This window comes from Choristoneura fumiferana, chromosome 13, assembly GCF_025370935.1.
Source record: "Choristoneura fumiferana chromosome 13, NRCan_CFum_1, whole genome shotgun sequence".
Taxonomy (NCBI): Eukaryota; Metazoa; Arthropoda; class Insecta; order Lepidoptera; family Tortricidae; genus Choristoneura; species Choristoneura fumiferana.
Window position 1 is genome coordinate 12,191,931 of NC_133484.1, and position 13,435 is coordinate 12,205,365.

Sequence of the window (13,435 nt, forward strand, 5' to 3'; positions counted from 1 at the left end):
TATCATTTTTAATATATGTGTACCTAAGTGTAGGAAGGTCTCGGGCTGGTCTTTCTATTCATAACGTGGAGGCGTATGTGTTAATGAACGAAATTATGTGGCTTTTGAAAAAATAGGTTTAATTAGTTTCCTTCTTAGACTTTTCTCCACAATTTTATATACCTATTTAACTGACAGTTTTGGAATGTTTTTTCCAAAAAGTTTTTGAACCATTCAGATTCAAGGCTAATACGTATGTACTAATAGTATTTGATGAATGGATAGAAGAGTGGATAGATAACCTGACTGCAAAACTTGATATCTGGGTTCGACTCTGCTTGGGGCAGATATTTGTATGCACAATACCTACAATAAACGTTCTCGAGTCTTGGGTGTTTATTATGTATTTGATTATGTCAGTTGCACTCCCTAATAATACAACTTTTGCTCACTTTGGGAGTAAGTAGGGCAATTGGTGTGAAGTCCGTACAATAATTTAGGTAATTTATTGAATCAGGCGTTAATTGCGGAGGCCCATATCGATGAACCGAAACAATTACTTTCTTAACCCGCGACCTTAAGACCTTGACCGCGACCTCGGGTAAGCAAAGTAATATGTAGGTACCATTTTTAGGGTTTTATAGGTACTTCATTTAGCAAAAACCATATAGGACCACTTTATTGTCCCTCTGTCTATTAATCTGTCTGTCTATCCGTCCATCAAGACCCTTTTTATCAGGAACACGTAGAGAGGTATCAAGCGAAATAAATATCAAGTAAAAAAATTAACTTCTAAAGGTATTTCCATACAAATTAATTAAATAATTAAACCTATGGGGTACATATTATTTAATTAGGTACCTACTTCCATTTGTTATAACATTTTGTGAATTGAATGTAGGTAGAGCTCTTAGGGAGAATAAGTATTTACGTCTACTCATCTGATAGACAGGTAGGTATATAAATTATAAACAGCCTAGGAAAAATAATAAAGTCAACATAATTCCATTTTTGCAAGCTGATACAACATTAAACCAAACCTTGAACTCTGTTTCTTTTTCAAGCAAAAATTGTTGGAATCCGCGAGCCTTTCTCTTTTTTGTTGGCATCTCATTTGTCATCCATGTCGATTGCGAGTCTTCCAATTGATCTCTTTGATTTCATTTCTGTAGCCACTCCCCCGCTCTAAGATTGGTTGTCTCAAAAGATGGCAGCAGCAGAGGCGGGCTCTCCTTGAGCGGTATTTAGGGGCGTGGCTCGAGTTGCCCGGCCCTTTACAAATGGCGCCCAATTCTGACCAATACCGTGACTGACAATGCCTTCCATTTTTAAATAAGTCACTGTCCTGACAGATTCTTAATTTGTTGGTTGCCAGGGTTATTTTTTATTCTGTTTTTTAAATGAAAATTAACTCAGAAATTAGGGCAACGCCATTATCTTTTCGTCATTGAGGTTTTCAAAAATAATTTGCTAACAAAAGTTATTAGAATAAAAATTTTAAAGAGCCAATTTTTTAAACTCTACCTACCAATATTTCAAGATGCAAAATAATCAGCTGACTGAATTGAATAGTAAAAGTTGACACCTATACACTTTTATTGGTTTATTCATAAATAGTTATCACGTGTCTCTACAATAATTTAATTCCATCTTTACACGGCTTACACCTAAAGATGCTATTTGATGTTGTAGCTTATGTGTCCCTTTCTAAAAACACCTGCATAAAAGAGACACACTAAATAGCGAAGAAGCAGCTAATAATGAACCAATACAATACCAACCTAACAACGCCTAATTTAAAAATATAGAGCTTCGTACCCTCTGCAAGATGTTTGGAAAACTTCCATAAGATGTCACTACCGGTAACAATGATACCAGTTTTGTTACACATCCTAATAGATGGCGCTATTGTACTTAAATTTGGTGTCCTGAGTAAGACCATACTTAATGTTAAGATTTCATACGAGATGTCTCTTTTAGGAAAAAAAAAGTGATTCAAAGAAAAAAAACTCTATCATAATTTAAGATTTCCGTGTACCTCTAGCTACAAGTTTATTTTTATGTTGCCGAAAATATTGTTACCTTGTGCTCTATTTAATTTAGTCTTTATGCAACATCTTGCCCATTCTTTTGACTGTTCACGCTCGCTGTGTGATCTAAGAACACTGTGTGTGTAGGTAACTTAGTACGCTAAGTTTTACACAGATGGCGCTGTGAACTCAAAATCAAAATCGTCTGCTATAGGTTGATCTCATTTTGATGGAGAACCGTCAGATGTCACTAGTTGGTTCGTAGTAGTAAGGTTGATCTTTTGGTAGAGTAATTTTTCGGGAGACCTCTGTGAACCTGTGATATAGATACATGTTATTGCAAAGTACCCAAAAAGACGCTATTTTTTAGCCAAATGTTTAGTTATTATTTTTTTTTACAAGGAACCTAATACCAACGTAACAACGCTTAATTTAAAAATGTAGAGCTTTGTACTATAGGTACTTTGTACCACAGGTGCTATCGTAAAAATACTATACCTAATTAAAATTTGAAGATCTATAAATGGTAATAATTAATGATGTACAGGTCGTATTAAATATATTGACCCGGATAACTCACGTCTTAAATCGAGTTTAGCTCGACATGTTTCGGGCTAATTCGGGTAGCAATTATACAAGAATCTTTTAAAGACTTGGCGGGGTGGGGCGAAGGGCATTGTCGTTATCGGTTGTTATAAGTAGCCCTAATACATTAATCTCCAGTCAAAAATACTTGGAAGTATTGACTATGTTTCTCGTCCTTATACGAATGCAGCAGATAAATCAGACTCAACTTAGACGTACTCCTGTACACCTGTACGTACTTACCTGTCCAAAACTAACAATTCGGCTGTAAATCCAAATCCAAATCAAATCCAAAGCAAATAAAATGTAATAATATCAGGACCTACTCGTATCACAAAATAAATCTGGTAGGTAGGGTTACTAGAGAAAAATTTAAAAGTCCAAAAAAAGCCTGATTTTATTAAAAAAATATTGAGGTAGGTATAGGTACCTAAGATAACCCTACCGATATAAGTATATTTCAGCTAATGGTTCGATAAGTTTACCTGAAGATCCTTGTGAACAACTTTAAGTACTTATTCTTAATTGAGTACTCAGGTACTTTTCTTAAAAGTGGTGTTAAAATTTTCCATCCTGTGTACCGAAATGTGTGTATGTGCCGAATAAAGTGGAACCTAGACATCTCATCTAGACATAATATAACTCTACATAGTAGGTATCGAATATTTTTTTATACTAATGGAATAAATAGATATTTACCTATGACTATTCAAATCATATTTAAACAAAAAAAAAAAATTTTCCGACTTAATGTAGAGCTTTTTTATTTACTCGTTTGTCAGACAACACGTTTATATTTTGCAAAATGCAACAAAGTTTTTTTTTATTCGACTGGATGGCTAACGAGCAAGTGGGTCTCCTGATGGTAAGAGATCACCACCACCCATAAACATCTGCAACACCTGGGTATTGCAGATGCGTTGCCAACCTAGAGATCTAAGATGGGATACCTCAAGTGCCAACACGGCAGGATTAGCGAGCAAGATTGTGGTAGCAATCCGGGCGGACCTTGCACAAGGTCCTACCACCTGCAAACGTATGCCAAACACGCAGATTCTGAAAGGTATTAACCTAAATAGGAAGGTAGGTACCTATGTGCACTATAATCTCATATCATAACTATTGTAGTGACGAATCAGAAAAAACTATTAAAATAAAATCTACCTACCTAATAATCCAAAAGATGCATAAAGGTACCTAGGTATAAGTAGATACCTGCCTAGGTACTTTGGTTACATGCTCTTATTTTGCATCTTAAATCAGGTAGAGATGCCCAGATATAGATAACAATCATTTACATACTCGTACTACATTTAATAATATCAAGATCGATTATATAATCGATTATATAATTGATCTTGATATTGGTAAGTAAATATGAGCTTTACCTATGATAAATAGCACAGAGGTACCTATCATTTTTATTATCACGAGTACCTACCTATCTACAAAGAAATCAACAAACAAATAAGTAGGTTATTACATATCACTTAAGGTAAAAACACAAATTAGATACACAATAATATACATGCGTTCTAGCTGGATCACCAGCAACAGAGTCTTTAGCAGTAAGACAGTACATTTTTGAGTGACAACTATCAAATAGAGCGGAGGGCAACAATACCAGTGTCAAAGTACCCTGTTTATAATATTAATAATAATAATCCTTATTCTAAGTAACTGTGACTCATTTTGTCAGTAGACAGGCTTATTTCTAGAGTTAGTAATAGAATGAAATGACACGAAATTGAAAATACAATTTTTACACAGAAGTGTGGAGTTGCATTCACTTTTTCAACAGCGGCGAGTCCCACCGCTCAGTCAGTGCGCTTAGGAATCTATTTGGGCTGATGCGGTTACGGTTTATTCAACTAAACAAACTTCAAATACCTAACTCACTTGTCACTACATAAAAATTAGTTTAGGTTTACCCACCATAGTTACTGAACTGTGTCAGTGGCTAGTCCGTCGTGCCTAGTTAGTTAGTACTTACAAACAAGTTTAAAGCTGTGACGAAAGTGCTAAATGCCTACATTAATATTACATATTTAATAGGCAAGCAGCCTTGCTAACCTATTCATCTACTAACTAGGTACTCCATCCATGTCAAAGAAATTATAACCGTTGCAGAACGACCAACGACGAGAGATAATACCTATTTAATATATAATAATAATGCATACAGAAAACAATATTGATTGCCTAATTTACACGTCAGCGAGATTTTTATCTAATTAACTGATACGGAGAGAAAATATTTGATTGTTTGTTTATTTGGAATGGATAAACTCAAAAGCCATGAAAACGATTAAAAAAATCTCCTACCTGTAGAAAGCTAAATTTAGTACCTACCATTTATGATCGTGTAACATAGGATGTACTTATTTTATTTAGGAAACATGTAAACTAATACATACAGCGGAATACAGGCAAAGTTGCGAGAAACAGCTAGTAGTTAGGTAAGTATTTTATAAATTAATTAATCAGATCTTCGATAGTAATAGTGATATCGCAACCTTCAAATGTTTTCATCCGTTTGGTTCAGAACATACTTACAGTCCCTCTCCTATATACACCTACAATTCTAAAACAAATAAAGAACAGTTACGAGTATCTACAATAAATACAACGCTATCTAGCTAGGTATGGACTTATAGATGGAAGTAAAATGTGCTTTCTGACAAAAACGTATACCACCTACCTAAACCTACATCTAAGTGCAAAGATTTATCTCTTCAATTTGTTTTCTAAGCCCTTAGCTCTGAGCACTAGAGGCTACAATTGCCTGTAACTTTGAACAACAGAAGTCACGTAGATAGGGAGGAGGGTGGTTGGTATTGATCGTCAGCCATGTTTGTCGCGCATGCGTCGAAAATTACCAGCAAGGAAGGCCTCAAATATTTTTTCGTGGTTCATGTCCCTTTCCAACTGACCTATTAAAATAAGGACACACTGAGTGATGAGCTAGAAGCAGGCGAGGGTGCTAGTGGCCCAGACTGTGGCGCCGGTTTCGGGGATAGTTCCCGAGATGGCGCTGTCAATTTAATGCAATTTGGTTTAGAATAGATAATCCCACCCTAGTTATCTTGGGTTATTTTTGTTTTGTTCAAAACACAAAGACAGTAATGATGTGGGTACAAAAGGTTGTAGTAACCCTTTCGTTCTTTTAACGAAGAATTGTTAGCTCTATTTAACTTGCAACTCCAATGCAATGAGTAGGTTTTTGGAAATTGTGTTTATCGTATACCTACTCGTAGGTATGGAATTCGTATTTTACGTATTTTTTCTGAAAGTCTTATTATGTTTTCAAATTTTTATTGCTTTAGATATACTTAATCAGATCAGATACATAGTCAGATTGCTATCAGTATTACTCATTGAAGACTTTGTTTTTGGAATTTTACTTGAATCACATGGAAATATCAAGATGAAAATAAGAGTACCTATCCAAATTTCATCCAAATCCGTCCACAGTCGCTTTAACTTGAAGGGGAGGAGTAACAAGCACACACACGCACGCGCATAAACTTGTAAACTTTTACATTTATAATTTCAGTACAATTTAGGTATGAGTAAGAACTTAATATACCTACAGCAAGAAAATTCCTGATTGACGGATACAGTAGGTAATGAAACTTGGCGTACCTAGTGGCTATACTTTTTTCCGATATGTAGATCATGCGTAAGGACGCATTAAGCAAAACTTTAAGGAGATTAAAAGTTCTGTGACGTTAGCGAAGTCACACACCCGAGTTATATATAGGTCAAATAAATGCAGCATGATGTGATTTCAGTGAGACATGTCCAGACTAGACTGCTATACTTTAACAAATTTTTATGTTACTCAGACTTTTACTAGAACATATGGTGCGTAGCTCGTAGCATCGGCGTAGCACCCAGGTGCTGTCGCGCCGTCGGCGACCATTTGCCGTCGGCGAAAATTGTGAGCTTTGAATTTATTAAAACCAAATGTGTTGGCCAGTAAACAAAATCAATATTACATGGATAAATAAATATTGAACGCAAAGAAGTATCAAATGTGCAAAGGCGTGTTTACCGTTTTAACTTAAATATAGGCAAAATGTATTTCCGTAAAAACATTAAAAATGATATTAAAAAGTATAACCAAGACACCTTAAAATCCCTTATTAGATAAATAAGTTTATTTTTATACGTACATAAAGTAACAGATTTTTAATTTATTTGGGGATTGATTTCGAAAACGAAACTAGTCCCAATGAACGATCTAAATTATGTTACGTAATTATTAACGAAAAAGATATACAAATAGTTATCGTTTTACTTTCTCGGTTATATATAAGTAGGTTAGTATACCTACTGAATCTTATTTGTATGTACTCCTATCCTTCGAACGTATGTACCATCAGCCAAACAAGCAGTCTACAAATTTTTAAACAAGTTCCTATCAAATGAATACGTCGCTAGTCGAACTTTCAAGTTGACAGACACGTCTATTGGCATTATTGTTTTATGACATGCAAACGATTATCAACTTTAGTGTGGTAGACCACATATTTGGCTGGTGGTACATAGCTAGATCACGAGATCCAGAGGGAATTAACTATGGAAAATAAATTTAGTTAGATTTATTTAACAGTTTACCGAAAGTAATCTGGAATCTTTTGCAATTATCCATCACTGAGGTGTAGGTATCTTAAACTATTCAAGCGAAAAATATGTCAGAACGTAACATTAAAATCACCAACATTTTTCTGCCTAAATCACAGGAATATCTCGAAACTAGCCATAACCATGTACCCGTCATATCAGAGGGGTTATGAATACGCCCCGGGCACGGTCAGGGATGTTCCGTCCCCCGGGACGACCTTTTTGTTACGCATAAAATTACGACCCGACCTAACTACGAGTAGATGTAGAGTACGACTCGGTTTGGGAAAGATACCTTAAGTCTTTTACTAAGTAAGGTAATAAAAATTATGAATTCAATTTTAAAATTGAATTGCAATATATTGTGAACAACTTTTAATTCTAGTTTAGGTAAGTACCTAACCTTTTTGCATGAATTAGCCTGATTTTTGTGACATTATGTGTCAGAGTGAGGTTAGAGTGATGAATACTTCTCATACTACCATACTGCTAAGTAAAACATAAGTACCTACAGATGTAGTGAATAATGTTTTGCCATCGTATTTTGTCGGAAAAAATCGTATTTATCTTCCTAGCTTAGTGGAGTTTACTGGAGCTAATTGAGATAGCAAGATAAATACAAAGTTATACGAAAAAATACGACGGAAAAACATTATTCAATAGATCTGTAAGTACCTACCTAAACTTACTCAGCTAGGTACTCGTACTTTTAAAAATAGCTGCTTCAGTTTGTAAGTTACTGTAGACTTAATGTTTTACTAAAAATATTGTAGTTCACTGACAAAGACCTCTGCATTTTTTTTTCTAAATTTTAAATATTTATGAAACCCCCGAGCACTCTCCTTACCTCCTTACTCTTGAAATAGGGCTAAAAATTACTAAGTAAAACAGAAGAGGAGACACGGCATCATCCGTTCGTCGCCCTCGTTGTAAAAATACACCAACCAGACGCCGGCGCGGCGCGGGCGCAGCGAATACGCCTTTAGCTATATTTGTAACATAAGGATAGTCGAAGTAGTTGTATTAGGTATGCCTATAAGATTTATGCCAGTAAGGATACATTTCGTACTTTCGTCAGAATAAGATCATAGTTCCACTTTTTGTTAATTAACTAATTTTACGATTTTTGGTAATAAATCGCTTATACCTAATACTGAAGGTACGATTTTAAATTAAAAAAAAAAACTGCTATAAATAATCATTTAAACAACCATCGGGTTAACTCTATAACGTGCTCATACTCGTCCATATTCAAAATATTTATCTTTTATTACACGTCATTTTGTTAAAATATTTTATTTTTACATTGTGAACACACGAAAGGACTATGGACTGTGTTTCGAGAAGCCAGTTTTGAATGGAACCTAAGTAATTGTTTCGGGTACCTACAGTATTGCTATCGAAGTGTTTATAAAATTGAAACAATCCATTAAGGATTACATATATTGATGCGTAATATCGATACGTAGCTATCACACCGTAGGCGCGAATTAAAGTGAGAACAAATAAATTTCTAGCTAACTAGATTCGATTACAACATGCAAGTTGTAATACATTGCCGACAATGATAGATAACTTATAAATACAGTAGCAGTTGTCCGCGGCTTTACTCGCGTTTTTTTTTCTAACGTACACAATATCTTCAGAACTTAATTTATTTTACATGCATTGGTTCAGTAGTTACGGCCTGTAAGGGAAATAAACAAGCACATAAATACACAATCTTTTTTTCGTGCTTATAATACTATTATATAGTAATTATAGCTGCGCGGTTCCCCAAATGTAACAAAACTCGCACGATATTTCTCTTACCGTGTAAATAAGGCCTTACTGCAGAAGTACCTACTAAATCATTCACTGTGCAGCATCAATGCACGCCAACGCTTGCCCAAAGGCACCGTAGCGTGGATAACAGACCTGTCTTTTCGACATGAGCTAATTGTCATTGTTTGCACGCGTTCACGTATGAAATAGGCAATAAATAAAATGGTTGATTAATCATGTGATCTAGGATCGATTTACTAGATTTATTCATGATGTTATGATAGCTAATCTTTGTATACTTATATAAAAAAAAACTAATTTAAAGCCGTGCAAGAAAAATCGTGCAAGTTGCATTACATTGCGAGGCCGTAAAGCCAACGAGTTTTTAGTGGCCAATCGAGCGCTGCAAAGTACCTATGAAAAAAATGTTTTCAGACAAATTTATTGAAGTTTTGGTATAGGTATTATGTAGATTTTTTCTTATATAAAATTAATAGGGGTGCAAGCACCACAAATGACTAGTTTAGTATAGGAAAGATCAGACTACTGATTTTTTACGAGTACCTACTTCGCACAGGTGCACATTAATTAGGTACCTTATAGAATTAAATAATTTAAGAACTAGTAATTTGTGGTAGGTACCTACTTACGCTCATATTCAATTATAACAAGGAACTTAAAATTACCTTTTTTTTAATTCGCTGCTGGGTTCTTTAGTAAGTACATAGTTTTTTTGTAAATATAAGTGCACTAAGAGGTTTTCCGAAATTTAGTTCTATAGTTCTGCTAGTAAATTAATAAATTTCCCAAAGAAATATCAACTCTAATAAATTCTAATATAAAGGTCTAACAGTATACGAACATTGACACTCGTATTTTGTCTAGACGTGCATGTGGACCTTCTGGAATTTTAAACACACAGTTGCATATTTATTCCTTCTACGTAAAACAAACACAATAACCGCGTACCTAGGAGAATTCAAAGGTCCCGTGTCACGTGCAGTAATAAAAGTCAGCCTTGCTATCTGAGGGAGACTCTTCTTATACCTACTTTCTTTTTATTTTTACGCGCCCTCTGGGAGGAAGACGTGACGTCTCATGGAATTCAGATTATTTCAAAAGATAAGGTCCCAGCAATATTTCTTCGAGGAAAAAATAATGAAGGAAATTAAATAGGTCACTTAGAGGCTTAACAGGTAGGTATGTAAGACTTTCAGTTACTTTTTTAAGTGTGAGTCTTAACAATAACTTAGGCAAGGGAAATTATTTTAAGCATTAAAACTTTTGTACTTCTGGCGTATGAGGGCAATATCTAGATATTGATGTTTGCGCAGACTACGTTTTGCGACAGTTACATTCATAGTAAGTTTTGCAGGGCTCTGCGGGAAAAAAAACTGTATTTTTATAAAATAATGAAATATAAATTATTCTCTTTCACTCATTCATTCATTAATCATGTAATCTTCTAGTAACATGACTAAGGCCTAAGGCAACCTATTTACCTAACGCTCAAACAGTGCGATCACGAAACGAAAAAAAGTAATGGTTTTAGAAACTCTAAATGTATCAATAAAATGTTTTGTGTTCTGTTCGCCCAGATACCGTGTAAAGTAAATACCTACCTAATTAAGTAAATTACCCACCCAAAAAACATTCAACTTTTCGAAGTGTCTCACTGCGGTTTGATAAACAATCTTTATAACTTTTGATCGTATTTATCTACAGGTACCTAAAGCAATATCATTTAAATTCCTCACCCGAAAACTTCGTTAAGCCGGAGACTCGAAATTTTGTTGAAATTCAAATCGGTTACCCTTTTACGAGAAACACGGCGGTGGGTCGCGATAATTAAAACCTTACATCGAGTGACATTTACGCTGATGCTGGGGTTCTGGCTTAATGAGATCGGCGGCGCTTTATCCTGTCCTTGATTAGTATTTCTTAGATACCTACCCACATTGGAGAAATAAAATATATTCATTATAATGCCCATTTTCTAAAACACTAGTAACACTAGTAAAATTGAAGAACAAAATATTTCCAAAACAGACGTTAGATTCCAAACCTGTCGTCGTCGTTTTGAAACACTATTTCTTTTTCTATCTTTTTCAAGCAATTCTTGTACCTATATATATTTCGGGGCTCTCGGAAACGGTTACAACGATTTCGATGACATTTGGTATGTAACCCCTTAGGGGATGAAAAATCGATCTAACTTGGTCTTATCTCTGGGAAAATGCTTGTTAACGAATTTCCGCCCGAGCAAAGCTCGGTCGCCCAGGTACTTTTGTTAATAAGCACATGTTTTAAAAACTTCCCAAAATTAATTATCCAAAACCTTCCATGTCCGACATAGATATGTTGTCCAAAATAAAATGTCAGTTTTTCAGACAAAAGGTCGTTGTTTACAGTTTATCTTTTTACAGGTTTACAGGTTCTTGTGAGGCCAAGATAATGTTTGACACGTTTGCGTCATATATTTTTTAAAGATTCTATTACTAAATAAATATTTTATATTATGTAGGTATATTCAAAATTAAAAGTCATACCTTTGTTGCCAGTATCAAGATATAGAAAGTACCTATAGGAACTAATTCCTCCTGTTTTTTTTTATACTTGCCTTTGACTAGAACTACGAGTACGTCTGCATCGTTTCTTTGCATCCGCGGCTGCAATTACCTAATATGTGCAACTGTATGACTTAATATATAGTTACCTAGATTATTAAAAAATTATACACATATTTTTTCTTTTGTCAATCAAACCAAAAATTATTAAATTAGGTATAGTCTGTAACTATGGGCCCCCACTACCGAACCTATATGTACAATATTTTTTTGAAAAAATACGCCTCTGATATTTTCGATATTTCTACCGACGGCCTAATTGCAATAGGTACCTATAATATATATATTTACCCAAGACACTACCCAATGATCAGGTTACGATAATATGTTGGACCTTAAGAAAAGTAAGCCTTATTTTTGTTACAGAAGTAAATAAGAGGTGAAGATAAGTCGATTCTTAATACTTCCCATGATAATAAACTGTTTAAACGTCATTGAATTTATTCAGACAGCGGCTAAAGCTCGAGCAATAAACGGGGATCGTCATATATCATTAAATAACCTTTTAATAGCTTTTAAAATATCTCTATTTGTAGCAGATTAAACGTAGCGAAAAGAAATCAAAACTCAATGACGGCTATAAAATTTTATAATATAGATAGTCACAAAATAGAGCGCGCGAGGGGGCCGTTTTTTCTGCATGTGCTTGGCTAATGATATTTTATTGCAATACAAAAATAAATTGTAAGAGTAAGTATGGGAACTGATGATTTTACCATCAAAGTCAAATTTTTAAATTAAGTTACCTAGCTCAAAACGATTTAACCTTAATAACCTTACCGGTGTAATTATGCAACAGCAAGGATTAACGAGATAAAAAACTGACAGTATTCTTTGATTGGTGTGAAGGTTATCGAGTAAGAACCACGATCCGGTGGCTACAGCGCCGGTTTGCATCTAATAAGATGTTCATGACCTAATTAAGCGTTACTCACCTTACGGAGGTTCATATCAAAGAACTACAATATCGTAACCTTGTTTTCTTCGCTGCTAATACCAATTATTGAAGAAGAAGCCAGGTGTTGGTTCGCTGATTGGTAAACTAGTACTATTTTTGAATTATTTAATCAGAAAAAGGTACATTGAGTAATAATGCGCATCATACTTACGTATGATGGCCGCGTACCGCTGTAGCAATTAAAGGGATAGAGGCTGTGCTCGACTCGCGACACTGCTAGATTGATCAACAAAATTAGACTCTAGTTGAAAAAATCAGTCACTATCATGATACAGAAGTATCTTTTTATTCTGTAGGCGTTTCTTTTTATTTTTACCTAATAAAACCTAACTACGTCAGAAGAACCTCAATTTTTGAACTTGAATATCTAACAAAGCATACCTGTCTGGCTTACAATAGCTGGATACCAGTACATGTGCTGACATGTCTATAGACAGAGCGGCCAAGAGTTCCTGTTTCCCGTTCATAATTTCACATTCATTATTTTATTTATATCGGGTAGCAGCAACTTAGGTTATCGTTAGCGATTCGGAAGGTACATTCAAGGACTTTAATTCATGATCCATGAACCCTTTCAAAGGAAAAGTCATTACGATTTTCATTGTTAACTAATGCGATGTCACTATGACGTTTACTGTGAAATAGTTCCATGGTGGCTCATGAATAAGTCCATTACCGTAAAGAATACAGAAATCCGAGTTCTGAACGCTCAACTTCGTACTCTAGACCAAACGGTCTAACAAAGTCTACTAAACGCTGTTTCCCTGAGTCTAGTGTTTCACGAGTCAACTATTTCTTAAAATGTCCACGATCTATCATCTCTCTGAAAAATCCAGCGTAATACGTTGACTGTCCCGATTTTC

The 13,435-nt window shown here is 34.9% G+C and overlaps 1 protein-coding gene across 1 annotated transcript in view; it reads left to right on the forward strand.

Annotated features, from left to right (window-relative positions):
- LOC141434082 (homeobox protein abdominal-B-like) overlaps positions 1-13,435 on the forward strand; it is a 122,130-nt gene that overhangs the window by 7,008 nt on the left and 101,687 nt on the right. The gene's annotated exons all lie outside the window — the stretch shown is intronic.